At 36.9% G+C, this 15857-nt stretch overlaps 2 long non-coding RNA genes across 11 annotated transcripts; one reads left to right on the forward strand and one right to left on the reverse strand.

Moving 5' to 3' along the window:
- Positions 1 to 845: 845 nt before the first annotated feature.
- LOC105154784 (uncharacterized) lies at positions 846 to 5340 on the forward strand. Of its 5 annotated transcripts, none has more exons than XR_847241.2 (4): positions 846 to 979; positions 1440 to 2096; positions 2421 to 2463; positions 2720 to 5340. It is a non-coding gene; the product is annotated as an uncharacterized LOC105154784 (long non-coding RNA). The 5 variants fall into 5 exon arrangements; XR_015546679.1 differs by having other exon boundaries at positions 1440 to 1642; XR_015546680.1 differs by lacking the exon at positions 846 to 979 and adding an exon at positions 986 to 1116 and having other exon boundaries at positions 1440 to 1642.
- A 1181-nt stretch (positions 5341 to 6521) lies between these two features.
- Positions 6522 to 12782, reverse strand: LOC147908035 (uncharacterized). 6 transcript variants are annotated; one of them, XR_015546654.1, is made up of 4 exons: positions 10883 to 12782; positions 10297 to 10422; positions 9399 to 9441; positions 6522 to 9142 (listed from the first exon to the last, which is right to left on the reverse strand). It is a non-coding gene; the product is annotated as an uncharacterized LOC147908035 (long non-coding RNA). The 6 variants fall into 6 exon arrangements; XR_015546652.1 differs by having other exon boundaries at positions 10220 to 10422; positions 10883 to 12781; XR_015546655.1 differs by having other exon boundaries at positions 9766 to 10422; positions 10883 to 12772.
- Between the last annotated feature and the right edge of the window lie 3075 nt (positions 12783 to 15857).

The following is a 15857-nucleotide window of genomic DNA, read 5'->3' on the forward strand; positions in this document are numbered from 1 at the left end:
AAGGGATGTGTACAATGAATCATGCTATTTTTAATAATAAACTACATGTTTTATATTGCGAATTGTTGGTATTATTTTAGTTTTATTATATTTTAAAATGTTTATTTTTATAAAATAGGTAATTTTATAAGGTGATAAGGATTTACAAAGCCGATAACCGCGTTTTTCTTTCGTTGAGTGAAAACGCGTCAAATGAATATATTTTATTGAAATTTTAGGGGGAGGAGTCATATTCTAAATAAATGTTACAACGAATTATTATTTTGAAGGTTATCATGAAAAAGGTGATCTATGAATATACCATGGTTCATTACTCACTAAATCTAAATGATTCACTGTATCTCCTAAATAATGTAGTAAAATAATATAACAGAAAAAGTTGCTTACAGAATAATAAAGCCAAATGTGCACACGAAATTATTGCACAATAAAAAAAATGACAATGATAGGCATTACAAGAAAAACATAAAAAATGCGTAAAACTTACGAAAAAACTTATTTTTCAACCCAAAATTCTTAAAATATGACATTACATAATCGTCCTTGACACAATCTTAAAAGCTGAAGAGGAGTTCAAATATGAATTGCTGCATGATAGCAGCACAATCTGATAACGTCGCATTTACAAAATATCGCAATGATTCATAGTGTACTACTGGTTCACTGTTGGACTACCAACCCTATATATAAAAATGGAAAAAAAGATTTCTTATGACAGGTAATCTCCGATTTACCGTTTTTTTTTCACTTCTTTAAATTGTGTTACGTTGTAACTGGATGCTTCCGCATGCCGGAACCCGCAATTGTAGTAACTTGTCACTGAAATCATCTTTGATCCACCAATTCCTTTCGCCTTCCTAGGAACAAGATTTTATTTAGGTTTGCTCACAAGGACCGAGAATGCCCACTCTGCCTGCGTTGACAATCCGCCTTAAGATAGTTCGATACAGATTCTCGTGAGTAGGAGTGGTAGAGAGAGGTGCGCTCAAAGAACTATTTTCGTTTTACATTGAGACAAACACCAGTTTATTATACAACCATACTTCTTACACTATTTATACAGTTTAACATTCTCTTGCTTTACGAATAATTACAATATTCTTCCTTTTGAAAGACGTAAGTCGCCACGCAGCTCGCGGTTGATATACAATCATTCATGAAGGCCTTCAGTTTTATCCCGAGCAGATCTCGGTCATTCGTGTCCACCTCTTGCCGTTACTACGCGTCGTTCGATTTGCGAATATCATTCTGTCTTTGTTCGAGATTGCTATTTTAGTCCCTATGGTATATTAACATGACTGCTACGCTTTCACGATCGCCCGCTGACTGTATTCAATACTATAAAATGTCTAACTGGTTTTATCACGATGTGTTCACCATTACATCCCATAGATTCCACTATAAGACAACACGCAAAAATTTGGTCCTTCCGATTTTAGTGTGCCATGCTTGCTCGTCTACTCATGGACACCCATAGCTTACTCGATTGTCGGACCTTTCCTATGCATCCGACGATAGCGTGGGAAGACGCTACATGGTTGCCACTGACCATATTGGATCACGCGGTAATCCGCGCTACACTATTGATTCGCTCTTGTAACGTATTCCCAACGCTTGCCTTCCTCCTCTTCTGCATTTCACGGCAAGTTGAGACACAGTCACGCAACTACCCGCAGACATTGATTTTGCAATAAAGTGGATATAAAGAAGAGAGTGACGCCAATTAGCCGGAAGTCGCCTATATGGAACATCTATATAACGCATTTCCTTGTCTTAACCTCTTCTTTAATGTTGTCTTCTTTCTAATTAACAGTAAGGACGCTTAAGAATAAAATCAATCAGCATTAGACATATGCATTTTCTTTATATCCACTTTACTTTGCGGCAGTCCGCCGCTTCATCTAGCGGCACAATGCGACAACTTGTCGCCAATTCCTGATTTACCATACGTTTGCTGATTATTGATTGATCTTAATTTCACGTAGTATATTCCCACGACAGATAAACATTCATCTCTTGGAAAACTCTCTTACTAATTTATTTTGTCTTATTTCAAGTTTCCCTGTCATTAGGATCTCTCCCCGCTGAATTGATAAGTAATTTATTAAGTTATTATTTTCAAGTTCCACAGTGCAAGTATATTTTTATCTCACTACTTTCATCTTATGTGCGGCAGTGTGACATACAGCAAATTTTTATTCTCGTGTTTTTTTGATCCGCCTATTGCAAGTAATAATTATGAACTCACAGCATTTCCTGTTCAAAATTATCAACTTGCCGCTACTTGCTGCATACAAGTTTCGACTTGCGGCTATCCGCCGCTGACAATGCTCACTACGATGCCACTGTGATGAGCTATAAACATTTTGCTGCAATTCTGCGGAATCATTAACTCTTACACACACATACTTTATTTCTAGGTGTACAACTCGCGCTTCGTATCACCCAAAGGAAAGGATTCAAGTAAGTATGCTCCCATGCCATAAACTTGATATGAAATTCCCAAGCCACAGATCGCGAATTCATGAATCGCACGCAATTTATGTTATTGTTTGAAAGTTATCGTTTGTGCCAGTCGATGTCATTGTTTTTGTAAAAATGATAAAAATCGAATATCGACGATCACCATCATAGAAATTTACGAATTGCAATTCGAATTAATTAATTACCTACCGTATTTATCAGAGCTGATCTCCAATGAGTTTTTCCTGTTTTCTAGGTTCAAAGTAAGGCTCGGAGGGCATAGATTTTTATCAAACAGAAACTAACATCGATTGGAATTAATGACTCTTAAACAATAATTGAGCGTCAAAAATGGCTACAATACGATTGTAGTACCAGAATGATTTTAACGAGTAATACCATCTTCATATTGAAGCTTAAAACTTTTCAAACGACCCTCGTATATTTGTACTTGTTCGTCTGTACAGTGCTCAAGATTTAACCATCATTTATCAGCTTTAATTGTAACCAAAGAAAGAAAAGAAATTAAACAAATAAATGGAAATTTTATCTATTATAGGAATTTTGTTATACTAAAGTATATCTATACTTATGCTTTTACGCATTTATATATACAGTGTAGAAAAAGTCCCGGGCCCCTTAAATATCTTGAAAAGTAATTAATTTTGAGAAAAATAAGTAAAAAGGAAAAAGGGCTACGAGCATAAAACATAAATTGACAAACTGTATAAATAGTTAAAAATAAAATAAAACTATGTCATAAAATTAAAAACGTAAATTATAATTTGACAATCAGAAGGTGAACAAAACAAACGTTTCGATCCTTGTTGGATCATTTTCAATGTGACAAATAAATTAACAATGATAATTAACAATAGAGTTGTAACGTAGATAAAAACATAAGAAATTAAGTAAACTTTCGCATTCGGACGCAAAATTAACTATAAAACTCGCTCCAAATTGAGAGGAAATCAAAGAAACGATTATAGTTGACACAAATGTGCTCCTCCGAACCGTGTGTGTGTATAAGGATGAACATGTTTCTGTTAGCAAGTATAAATTATAATAATAAATTAACGATGGAAGTAAATAAAAATAATAAGAAAAATACAAATCGAATCGCAAACAATAAAAAGAAAGGTACAAAACAAGTCGTAAATAATGAGTCAAAATTAAAAGAAAGAGGCAAAAATTAAAAATCTTTGATATTATAAGACAAGCACATAAGAAATAATAATGATGACCGAAAAAGAGTAAAATGCCGACATTCATTGTGTATGTATGATGAGTTTAGAACAAATAAATTTATAATAAGTACCTTATGTGTGTGTGTCGAAATGTATTATCGATTAGGCAATGCAATTGGAATCGAAATTGATCATCTCTCTAGGAAGCTAAGATATAAAGTACGACATATAAAGACAAGAAATGGAAAACTAGAAAGGGAAGGGGGAAAAATAAGAAGGAAAGAATAAAGTGGAAGGGAGAGAAAGTAGGGAGAGAAGAGAAAGATAGGAAAGGAAAAGCAGTCAAGAAGGAGAAAGAGATTGAATGATCTGTGAATAAGTATCGGATAAAGATTCGGTATCATTTTGCCTATTAACGCCTTGTTTCTGTCTTTTAATATGAATCATTTCAGACACCAATCTCTTATTGTAAGAAGATTCGCAGTCCAAAATTCTCACATCATTCCATTTGAAATTATGATCAAAATTGATTCGATGATCAGTTATGACAGTAGGAGAACCTGTATTCTTTTTGATGTCAGAGATATGTTCGTGTAGTCTCGTGCTCAATTTTCTCTTTGTCTGACCAACATAACTCGCCTCACAATCATCACATGAGATCTTGTAGACAACATTCTGATTGGATAGGAAATTAAGCTTGTCTTTTCCTCTCTTTATGAAGCTTTTTAAAGTGTTAGGAATAGAAAAGGCCAATTTACAATGAAACATACTAGAGATTGGAAGGAAATTTTCGGAAATAGATTTAACATAAGGAATCGTAAAATATTTGTCTTTATTACGTGAATAGTGTGTAGTATCTTTGTTATATTTATGAAACTTTAATCTGCGTTCTATTGTAGAGAAAATAAAGGAAAGAGGATAACAGTTATTTAAGAAAATATGAATAGCATCTATCAAATTTTTTTGTTGGAATCGTGGATGTGATAATAGGACAATTTTGTCAATAAAACTGATGATGGTACCTTTTTTATGGCACAGAGGATGATTTGAATGGAAATTAAGAAACCTTCCAGAAAATGTCTTTTTATGATAAATGTCAAATATAATTCTCTGATTATCTGTAACCAGTATTGTATCGAGAAAACTCAATCTGCCACTTGTACCAACCTCCAAGGAAAATTGTAATCTCGTATGTAAAGAATTAGAAATGTTCAAAGTGTCATTGACAGTATCAGATGGAAGCGCGAGCAAAATATCGTCCACATATCTAAAATAGAACAAGGGTTGTGCTGACAATTTTTTTAGTGCTATTTCTTCTAGATCTTGCATTACAATGTCAGCGATTATCGGAGATAACGGTGAACTCATCGGAGTGCCAAACACCTGTCTGTAAGTTCTATTGTTAAAAGTAAAAAAGGTAGAATTTAAAATGAATCTGACAACAATAATGAACTCATTTTTTGATATGTTTGTCTTCACCGAGATGTAAACCCATCTCCTGTCGATGCTATTTAATGCTAGCTCAACAGGAATATTAGTAAAAAGGGATATTACATCCAACGAAGCCAAAACATAATTAGGATCAAAAACAGAACCATTTAAATGCTCAACTAAATGAAAACTGTCTCTAATGTAACTGAGAGCTTTTGGAATACTGTCACTAATTAAATTGTGTAAAAAAAGAGAAAAATTATATAATGGACTGTTGATACAAGAAACAATCACTCTCAATGGGTAGCCCTCCTTATGTATTTTAGTCAGACCGTAAGCTCTAGGTATAACACCATCAGATGTAAGCAGTCTACGGTATGTTAGTTCGTCAATAAATTGATCTCGCCTCCATCTCACCAAAAAAGTGCGTAAGTCTCGAATTAATTTTTTACTTGGATCTTTATTAACGAAGGCGTAAGTACTCGTGTCTGAGAGAATCTCCTCCATTCTCGATGACAAACTAGTTTTCAACTACCAAGAGAGTTACGCACTACCAAGAGGTTTATTAATGACCATCCTAATATACTCATTACAAATGCCGATAAGGATAACGTCACTGTTGCTCTGGACAAGGACGGCTATGTATCGAGAATGGAGGAGATTCTCTCAGACACGAGTACTTACGCCTTCGTTAATAAAGATCCAAGTAAAAAATTAGGTGTACAAATAAGTTTCCGCCGTTTGACAAAAGACGGCGCCACCAGCAAGCTATGGTTAAAATTGTCTGATGTAAAACATTATATCGTAAGATTGGACATCTGTCAACAACATAACCTTGAAATACTAGCGATTTTGTATCAGCATCATATATTTTTTTTTGTGCGAAAATGCCGAGTTTTGAATCGAATAAGCGTCATTTGCGGGAACTTTTGATTTACTTCTTTAATTTGAAGAAATCTGCAGCTGAGGCTCATCGATTGCTTGTAGAAGCATATAATGAGGCTGCCTTAAGTGAGAGAAGTTGTCGTGAATGGTTTCAAAAATTTATGAACGGTGAATTTGACGTCGAAGACGAAGAACGTAGTGGAAGGCCGAAAGTGTACGAAGACGCGGAATTGGAAGCATTATTGAATGAAGATTCGTACCAAACGCAAAAAGAACTTGCACTTACATTAGGAGCGACTCAACAAGCAATTTCACATCAATAAATACTTAATTTTTGATAAAAAACGGCGGAAACTTATTTGTACACCTAATAATTCGAGACTTACGCACTTTTTTGGTGAGATGGAGGCGAGATCAATTTATTGACGAACTAACATACCGTAGACTGCTTACATCTGATGGTGTTATAACTAGAGCTTACGGTCTGACTAAAATACATAAGGAGGGCTACCCATTGAGAGTGATTGTTTCTTGTATCAACAGTCCATTATATAATTTTTCTCTTTTTTTACACAATTTAATTAGTGACAGTATTCCAAAAGCTCTCAGTTACATTAGAGACAGTTTTCATTTAGTTGAGCATTTAAATGGTTCTGTTTTTGATCCTAATTATGTTTTGGCTTCGTTGGATGTAATATCCCTTTTTACTAATATTCCTGTTGAGCTAGCATTAAATAGCATCGACAGGAGATGGGTTTACATCTCGGTGAAGACAAACATATCAAAAAATGAGTTCATTATTGTTGTCAGATTCATTTTAAATTCTACCTTTTTTACTTTTAACAATAGAACTTACAGACAGGTGTTTGGCACTCCGATGAGTTCACCGTTATCTCCGATAATCGCTGACATTGTAATGCAAGATCTAGAAGAAATAGCACTAAAAAAATTGTCAGCACAACCCTTGTTCTATTTTAGATATGTGGACGATATTTTGCTCGCGCTTCCATCTGATACTGTCAATGACACTTTGAACATTTCTAATTCTTTACATACGAGATTACAATTTTCCTTGGAGGTTGGTACAAGTGGCAGATTGAGTTTTCTCGATACAATACTGGTTACAGATAATCAGAGAATTATATTTGACATTTATCATAAAAAGACATTTTCTGGAAGGTTTCTTAATTTCCATTCAAATCATCCTCTGTGCCATAAAAAAGGTACCATCATCAGTTTTATTGACAAAATTGTCCTATTATCACATCCACGATTCCAACAAAAAAATTTGATAGATGCTATTCATATTTTCTTAAATAACTGTTATCCTCTTTCCTTTATTTTCTCTACAATAGAACGCAGATTAAAGTTTCATAAATATAACAAAGATACTACACACTATTCACGTAATAAAGACAAATATTTTACGATTCCTTATGTTAAATCTATTTCCGAAAATTTCCTTCCAATCTCTAGTATGTTTCATTGTAAATTGGCCTTTTCTATTCCTAACACTTTAAAAAGCTTCATAAAGAGAGGAAAAGACAAGCTTAATTTCCTATCCAATCAGAATGTTGTCTACAAGATCTCATGTGATGATTGTGAGGCGAGTTATGTTGGTCAGACAAAGAGAAAATTGAGCACGAGACTACACGAACATATCTCTGACATCAAAAAGAATACAGGTTCTCCTACTGTCATAACTGATCATCGAATCAATTTTGATCATAATTTCAAATGGAATGATGTGAGAATTTTGGACTGCGAATCTTCTTACAATAAGAGATTGGTGTCTGAAATGATTCATATTAAAAGACAGAAACAAGGCGTTAATAGGCAAAATGATACCGAATCTTTATCCGATACTTATTCACAGATCATTCAATCTCTTTCTCCTTCTTGACTGCTTTTCCTTTCCTATCCTTCTCTTCTCTCCCTACTTTCTCTCCCTTCCACTTTATTCTTTCCTTCTTATTTTTCCCCCTTCCCTTTCTAGTTTTCCATTTCTTGTCTTTATATGTCGTACTTTATATCTTAGCTTCCTAGAGAGATGATCAATTTCGATTCCAATTGCATTGCCTAATCGATAATACATTTCGACACACACACATAAGGTACTTATTATAAATTTATTTGTTCTAAACTCATCATACATACACAATGAATGTCGGCATTTTACTCTTTTTCGGTCATCATTATTATTTCTTATGTGCTTGTCTTATAATATCAAAGATTTTTAATTTTTGCCTCTTTCTTTTAATTTTGACTCATTATTTACGACTTGTTTTGTACCTTTCTTTTTATTGTTTGCGATTCGATTTGTATTTTTCTTATTATTTTTATTTACTTCCATCGTTAATTTATTATTATAATTTATACTTGCTAACAGAAACATGTTCATCCTTATACACACACACGGTTCGGAGGAGCACATTTGTGTCAACTATAATCGTTTCTTTGATTTCCTCTCAATTTGGAGCGAGTTTTATAGTTAATTTTGCGTCCGAATGCGAAAGTTTACTTAATTTCTTATGTTTTTATCTACGTTACAACTCTATTGTTAATTATCATTGTTAATTTATTTGTCACATTGAAAATGATCCAACAAGGATCGAAACGTTTGTTTTGTTCACCTTCTGATTGTCAAATTATAATTTACGTTTTTAATTTTATGACATAGTTTTATTTTATTTTTAACTATTTATACAGTTTGTCAATTTATGTTTTATGCTCGTAGCCCTTTTTCCTTTTTACTTATTTTTCTCAAAATTAATTACTTTTCAAGATATTTAAGGGGCCCGGGACTTTTTCTACACTGTATATATAAATGCGTAAAAGCATAAGTATAGATATACTTTAGTATAACAAAATTCCTATAATAGATAAAATTTCCATTTATTTGTTTAATTTCTTTTCTTTCTTTGGTTACAATTAAAGCTGATAAATGATGGTTAAATCTTGAGCACTGTACAGACGAACAAGTACAAATATACGAGGGTCGTTTGAAAAGTTTTAAGCTTCAATATGAAGATGGTATTACTCGTTAAAATCATTCTGGTACTACAATCGTATTGTAGCCATTTTTGACGCTCAATTATTGTTTAAGAGTCATTAATTCCAATCGATGTTAGTTTCTGTTTGATAAAAATCTATGCCCTCCGAGCCTTACTTTGAACCTAGAAAACAGGAAAAACTCATTGGAGATCAGCTCTGATAAATACGGTAGGTAATTAATTAATTCGAATTGCAATTCGTAAATTTCTATGATGGTGATCGTCGATATTCGATTTTTATCATTTTTACAAAAACAATGACATCGACTGGCACAAACGATAACTTTCAAACAATAACATAAATTGCGTGCGATTCATGAATTCGCGATCTGTGGCTTGGGAATTTCATATCAAGTTTATGGCATGGGAGCATACTTACTTGAATCCTTTCCTTTGGGTGATACGAAGCGCGAGTTGTACACCTAGAAATAAAGTATGTGTGTGTAAGAGTTAATGATTCCGCAGAATTGCAGCAAAATGTTTATAGCTCATCACAGTGGCATCGTAGTGAGCATTGTCAGCGGCGGATAGCCGCAAGTCGAAACTTGTATGCAGCAAGTAGCGGCAAGTTGATAATTTTGAACAGGAAATGCTGTGAGTTCATAATTATTACTTGCAATAGGCGGATCAAAAAAACACGAGAATAAAAATTTGCTGTATGTCACACTGCCGCACATAAGATGAAAGTAGTGAGATAAAAATATACTTGCACTGTGGAACTTGAAAATAATAACTTAATAAATTACTTATCAATTCAGCGGGGAGAGATCCTAATGACAGGGAAACTTGAAATAAGACAAAATAAATTAGTAAGAGAGTTTTCCAAGAGATGAATGTTTATCTGTCGTGGGAATATACTACGTGAAATTAAGATCAATCAATAATCAGCAAACGTATGGTAAATCAGGAATTGGCGACAAGTTGTCGCATTGTGCCGCTAGATGAAGCGGCGGACTGCCGCAAAGTAAAGTGGATATAAAGAAAATGCATATGTCTAATGCTGATTGATTTTATTCTTAAGCGTCCTTACTGTTAATTAGAAAGAAGACAACATTAAAGAAGAGGTTAAGACAAGGAAATGCGTTATATAGATGTTCCATATAGGCGACTTCCGGCTAATTGGCGTCACTCTCTTCTTTATATCCACTTTATTGCAAAATCAATGTCTGCGGGTAGTTGCGTGACTGTGTCTCAACTTGCCGTGAAATGCAGAAGAGGAGGAAGGCAAGCGTTGGGAATACGTTACAAGAGCGAATCAATAGTGTAGCGCGGATTACCGCGTGATCCAATATGGTCAGTGGCAACCATGTAGCGTCTTCCCACGCTATCGTCGGATGCATAGGAAAGGTCCGACAATCGAGTAAGCTATGGGTGTCCATGAGTAGACGAGCAAGCATGGCACACTAAAATCGGAAGGACCAAATTTTTGCGTGTTGTCTTATAGTGGAATCTATGGGATGTAATGGTGAACACATCGTGATAAAACCAGTTAGACATTTTATAGTATTGAATACAGTCAGCGGGCGATCGTGAAAGCGTAGCAGTCATGTTAATATACCATAGGGACTAAAATAGCAATCTCGAACAAAGACAGAATGATATTCGCAAATCGAACGACGCGTAGTAACGGCAAGAGGTGGACACGAATGACCGAGATCTGCTCGGGATAAAACTGAAGGCCTTCATGAATGATTGTATATCAACCGCGAGCTGCGTGGCGACTTACGTCTTTCAAAAGGAAGAATATTGTAATTATTCGTAAAGCAAGAGAATGTTAAACTGTATAAATAGTGTAAGAAGTATGGTTGTATAATAAACTGGTGTTTGTCTCAATGTAAAACGAAAATAGTTCTTTGAGCGCACCTCTCTCTACCACTCCTACTCACGAGAATCTGTATCGAACTATCTTAAGGCGGATTGTCAACGCAGGCAGAGTGGGCATTCTCGGTCCTTGTGAGCAAACCTAAATAAAATCTTGTTCCTAGGAAGGCGAAAGGAATTGGCGAACTTAGAACCGATACGCAGTGGATCAAAGATGATTTCAGTGACAAGTTACTACAATTGCGGGTTCCGGCATGCGGAAGCATCCAGTTACAACGTAACACAATTTAAAGAAGTGAAAAAAAAACGGTAAATCGGAGATTACCTGTCATAAGAAATCTTTTTTTCCATTTTTATATATAGGGTTGGTAGTCCAACAGTGAACCAGTAGTACACTATGAATCATTGCGATATTTTGTAAATGCGACGTTATCAGATTGTGCTGCTATCATGCAGCAATTCATATTTGAACTCCTCTTCAGCTTTTAAGATTGTGTCAAGGACGATTATGTAATGTCATATTTTAAGAATTTTGGGTTGAAAAATAAGTTTTTTCGTAAGTTTTACGCATTTTTTATGTTTTTCTTGTAATGCCTATCATTGTCATTTTTTTTATTGTGCAATAATTTCGTGTGCACATTTGGCTTTATTATTCTGTAAGCAACTTTTTCTGTTATATTATTTTACTACATTATTTAGGAGATTATCATGGAAAAAGTTAAATGGTCTACAGTGAATCATTTAGATTTAGTGAGTAATGAACCATGGTATATTCATAGATCACCTTTTTCATGATAACCTTCAAAATAATAATTCGTTGTAACATTTATTTAGAATATGACTCCTCCCCCTAAAATTTCAATAAAAATATATTCATTTGACGCGTTTTCACTCAACGAAAGAAAAACGCGGTTATCGGCTTTGTAAATCCTTATCACCTTATAAAATTACCTATTTTATAAAAATAAACATTTTAAAATATAATAAAACTAAAATAATACCAACAATTCGCAATATAAAACATGTAGTTTATTATTAAAAATAGCATGATTCATTGTACACATCCCTTGTACACAATGAACAATTTCCCGATTTTTTAAATAATTGAAATTGTGACTAAATTTAAAAAATAACTTAAAAGTTATTGTTTACAGTATGTAGCCAACTAAATTCATAAATTGTATATCAAAACTCAGATCTTCAATTTAATAATTGAAAGAGATATGAGCCCCTGAAATTTACATGGCTCATTGTTGGATTACTATTTACCCTATATCTTATTATATATTAGATTTTAATATTCTGGCACAATGTATTATAGCACAAGCTTAGCGCAATTAAACACATTTCTCAAAATAAGTTAATTTTAAAAATGAGGGATTGACTCATATATGCATCAAAACAATTGTTCTTTTGTTAATATTGGATTCAAGTTTTTTTTTAAATGTAACCGACAGATGAAAATCTAATCGATTTTTTACATATTGTATGACGTATTAGGTTATATATCATTGGAAGGATGTTATTTAATTGATATTTTTAAATTTTGATATTTTGATATTTTGAAATTGATATTTTGAAATAGATTGATGATCATAGATTTGAATAATACTGACAATTTAATCAAATTCGAAAATTTGAGAAAATCATGAACATTTCAGATACATTTTACTTTTTTATTATAAAAAGGAGAAGAACTCTGTGCAAGTCGCAAAAAAAATTTATCCTGTTTATGAAGAGAATGCTCTAACTAAACAAACAGCAACGAATTCGTCAATTGAGATGAAAATTTCGATGTCAAAGACGCACATCATTCTGATTAGCCTATTGTGGAAAATGTCGATGAAATCTTCCAAAAAATTGAAAAAAAATGGTCATGCGAACAGCTATGACGTAGCTAAGGATAATCAATAAACATAAAACCATTCATCATAAAATCATTTTGTTGGGAGCACTTGCGTAAGGCTGGATATACATTCCTCTTCGTGGGCTATCACCTTATCATGATGAGGAGACTCCTTCTTGAGTTGCTTTTGCGGCTAGGGGGGGGTCTAAGAGCTGTCTGTATGGACTCCTCCGTTAAATAGGAGGAGTCTGTACATCGGGTCTAGTACCAAGGGGGTCTCTTTTTCTTCGGGGGGGGGGGGGAATTCCTGGGGAGCTCGTCCTTGTTAGAACAGGTCCCCAATGTGCTGATGGAGATTGACGACCCTGACTTCAATCGTCGGTGGCACGGCTCCGTTAGGGGGAGCATAGCTCCCTACCTGTGCGTGATGGTTCGACTCCCACCGGGTGTATCCCTAGGGGAGATGGGGCGGCTTCCTTGCAGCACCCGGAAGCGTCAACGCGGGTGATTCCGCAGGCGAGTCATCCGTTGAGTGCGAGCGGACTCACGCCATGGAAGGGAGAGTCCCCAAGAGCTTTTAAAGCTCATTGCATTGGAGACTTTCGTTCTAGGGAGGTGCGGATTCTGTCCGGAGGGGAGCACGAGGAGTCGCGCAGAAGGCCTTTTCCGCGGGGTCCTCGTCTTTCTCGGAGGAGAGGCCGCGTCGAACGTATGCGGTCTCTGCCCCCGGGCCGCATGGACATATTCCGAGGTCAGGGTCGAAGGCGTATAGAAGTTTCAGCCCGGTGTTTCCGCGACGGCGTCCCTTCCGAAACGAGACACCGGGCGGCGGGATTTATGCTAGTTGCCATGGTGGCTAGGGTCTAGAAGGACGCCGCTTCCGTGACTCGACCTATCCGTGGGGCCCCCTGGATGATACCACCCGCGACGGTATCCTCGTAATCGGAGGCGGGGAACTCCCAAAAGTCGCGGGAGTGAGGCTTGTCTCGCCTGTGATGAGTAAGGGACTGAGAGCAGTGCACCCAATATCCCATTCCGGGTTTGTCCGCGCCGTTGCTGACCCCCCAGGGGAACTCGGGGCCCTCCCTAGATTATGTGTCTGGGAAGATGAGGGCACGCTCAGTCAGCGGAGCCGTCGCGGGGAAGGGGATAACAAAAAATAACAGATTCAACACAACAATAACAACCATGGACAGAAATCGCCTCTAAGGGCGATGAGAAGGGTAATCGCTCAGCACAGTGAAGGAGTGGGTATGGAAACCCCATGTAAGACGCGCTCTAGCCTTGCTTGCAGCAAGATCATAGCGAGCGTGGAGATAGTCTCCAGGCCGCCAAGGTTAGCACCGGTGGCAGAGACGAGGCTCTGTCGAGAACCCATTCATTAGTCTCGATGGAGTCTGTCGTCGAAAACACTGGGAAAAGTCATAAGAGATCGGCTTCTTTGTTGATCCACTCTTCGATTTCTGAGAAGGAAACATCAAAGAGGTTGAGGGGAAGGCCGGCCAAGAACCCTACTCATGCAGGGATGTTCATAGCCGTGGCCAGGGCCAAGAGGGATAAAAAAACGCGAGGGAAATCCGCCCAGAGGGAGGGCCCCTCTGAAGAGCGGAGGATCCCCCGCTCCCGTGAGGCCAACAGAGGAGCAGCTCCGGCACCTCTTTTACAGGTCGCCATTGCAGGGGAAAAAACAACTGAACCCCCTGTATCTGCTGGCAAATCCTCTAAGAAGAGGGGGAAGGTAGGTGGGGGGATGACGACTATCGGATCCGGGGCGTCCTCGAACGGCTCCTCCCCGTCTCCAGCAAATGGGACTGTCTTCCGCTGCCTAGGAAAGGGCTAAGAGAGAGGGCAGCCTAAGAGATTTACGTTTTTAATTTTATGACATAGTTTTATTTTATTTTTAACTATTTATACAGTTTGTCAATTTATGTTTTATGCTCGTAGCCCTTTTTCCTTTTTACTTATTTTGATTATTGAGCCTTATTACTTTTATAATTTGAGAAAAATGTTTTATACAAAAAGTTGTAGGGTTAAAAATGATCTATTGACTAATCTTATCAATTTGATCTTGTATGGCGCCACCAAGGTCAAGTCAAGGTCAAATCGATTTTTTTAAACGAAATACTCTATTTCTGATTTTAGAATCTAATAGCTGAGGTCAAGAGATATTTTTCCAAATCATTATAATAAAGCCTCTTTTAATCAGTAATTTTCAAGTAATGAGAGTTGAAATGCGACGGAATCGTCGCAGCATTAACATTACCTAAACTATACTACTCGTGTCCCTTTTAATGATGCGAGGATGGTGGGGGGGATAGGAGGTCTCCAAGCAACAAGACTTTTCAATCAATTTTTTAGAAATATAGACAATAGTATATCCAAATCAACTGTCATTCGTTTAAGATGTCATTCAGGGCTGTTTCCGCAGTGAGAGACCTGTACGCGCAGATAAGCTAAAGAGCAAGCTTCTTCTGTACCATGTACAAAGTCTGTCTGGCCTTTGCATTCCGCTCCACACGGGAGCGCCGTACATGATACAGGACATGACGGCGCCTGCGTACATTTTACGTACCGAGTCATCATTTAGATTGAACATTGGCCGTCCGCCATTTGGCCCATTCTAAGCGATGCGAAATGCTCGCTGAAGCACCATCGAGCATCAAGGATGTGCCCCATTTGATCATGGGGGTCACTCTGACGCGAACCGTCCCTATTAGAATCCAGGAAAGAAAATCCAGGAAGAAAATCCAGGAAGCTTCCCGCAACTTCCCGTTATGGAAAAACATACATTCTGTTTTTCGGGGAGACATCTCCAGTCCTAGGTTTATCACCGAGCCCACGCTCGTACGACACGCGTTGCTCACCGCGTTCCCCCAGTCCCGCCCCCTCCCCCCGCCGCGAGCACTAGTATGTCATTCGTGTAATACATAATCCTGGCTCCCAGCGGGAAGGCGGTGCGAAGGACGAAGCTAAGTCTTAGATTAAGGGCCCCAAGATTCCTGAGGGGCCCTCGCAATTACTATTGTTCTTATCCGTAAATTCTAATTTCCTCTCCTGAAAGTAATCTTCAATCACGGCCAGGTAAGTACATCCTTTCAGATTTACGTGTGATACTTGCAGAAAACTTAACTCACACTGCTCCCATGGGCCTGGGATTGGAAAACGTCCAAT

Source organism: Acromyrmex echinatior, chromosome 11 (genome assembly GCF_024713525.1).
Source record: "Acromyrmex echinatior isolate Ae372 chromosome 11, ASM2471352v2, whole genome shotgun sequence".
Taxonomy (NCBI): Eukaryota; Metazoa; Arthropoda; class Insecta; order Hymenoptera; family Formicidae; genus Acromyrmex; species Acromyrmex echinatior.